We start from the raw sequence: 1,754 nt of genomic DNA on the forward strand, positions 1-1,754 counted from the left end.
ATAAATTAATAAAAGTACATATCATATATATTCATACATGTATGTATAAAACGAAGTAAACATGAGAAAAATTTAATATTATACTCGATTGTCGTTTCTATTATCAGAAACAGAGTTGCTATCTATTCTAGGTGTACAAAAGTATAAGACCCATTCGTAAAATTGAGGTCTTTTGTACGAGTTCGTTAAATTAAACTAACGCATCATTTATTTTAATAATTACTAACAGGAATTTAAATATAAATCAGAATAAATTAATCATAAAATAGAATTTAGTTTCTGGATTTTTTAAAACTATATTTACAATTTATAATTTACTTCTCTTGAATTGCTAGTTTGAGAGGACAATCACTTCTATTTAAAGTTTCTTTATTTGTTAACATAAAAAATTGGTTAACATAACAAGTTAATATTATCCAAGTCTTCAACTTTATCGATCGAATTGCAAACAATGACTTCTCCAAAGAAACGACAATAAAATGACTTTTGTTATCGAATAAAACGTTCCAGAAACACATTCTTGTTATTATTTTACGTACCAATTTCATTAAATTGATCACAATTTTTTTGAAATACATACTTTCTTCCTTCTGAAAGCGCAGGAACGTCCACCAGATTGACACTCGGTGTATAAAAACATCGAGACACAGTTTCATCATTAAATTCGATTCACAAAAATGATGAGAATGTAATTCAATATTTTTCCCTATAAAATACTTTTATTTTATGAAAGCGCAGAAATGTCCACTAGGATGATCCTCGGTATATAAAAACATGTAAGCACAATTTTATCGGTAAATTCAACCCACAGATGTGATGAGAATATTATTCCAAACTTTTCCTTCTAAAATACTATCTTTCTCATGAAAAGCACTGTTGTGTCCACCAGGTTGAGACTCCGTAAATAAAAACATTTTTTGATGATGCATAAAACGTTCGAGAAACACATTTTTGTTATTATTTTACATATTTGTGTACAACAAACTAAAACAGGTAACACACAAGAATATCGAAAAATTAATTCTTTAAATATCAATTTGTTTAGTAGTTACAAGCATTTATATGTTAACAATTTATATCTTAACACACTCTATCGATACGTCTGTCCAGTAAAAATTCTGCGTTCCATACTATTTCCAAATTTCTGTCGAATTCTCTCTTACCATCGGCAGGTAAAATAGTTTCTATTACCAATTCTTCTGCTGCGCGCCTGTTTAATATTCCATGTTCCTGAGAGTGCACAGTCAGAAAATTCTTCAAGTTTGAATATAAAAGTAGAAGAAGTCGCAAAACTTTCGCCATTCTTTTAATCATATATTTATGCATGTTACATACAACTTTGGTTTTCGTGTTCCCTTTGTGAATATTGCATACGCATATAGTCTATAATCGAGAAACGGTATCCGCCGAACATATCTTCAGTACCCTAACTTCACTTGGAGAGATAGTAAGTGTTCGAGGTAGTAGATTGTTCGGTTTAATTTCCAAGGTTAACACTTTACCAACCGTTAGTCGATTAATCGACTCTTTGTCCCCAACGCTCGCCGACCGGTAACTGCTATGGTAACTAGCAAGTATTTGTTACTTTGAATTGAGATACAAGTTCCTTTGGTCTGTAAGCTCTCGTATTTTTATACAATTCCTGGCGCCAGAGAAGATCTGCTGCCGAGTGGTAGAAGGACAAAGGATGTTGAACCGCTACCGGTTGGTAAAGTGTTAAAAATGATTAAATGGAATACTGTGAATGTTAACAC

Source organism: Hylaeus volcanicus, unplaced genomic scaffold (assembly GCF_026283585.1).
Source record: "Hylaeus volcanicus isolate JK05 unplaced genomic scaffold, UHH_iyHylVolc1.0_haploid 11498, whole genome shotgun sequence".
NCBI classification, from domain to species: Eukaryota; Metazoa; Arthropoda; class Insecta; order Hymenoptera; family Colletidae; genus Hylaeus; species Hylaeus volcanicus.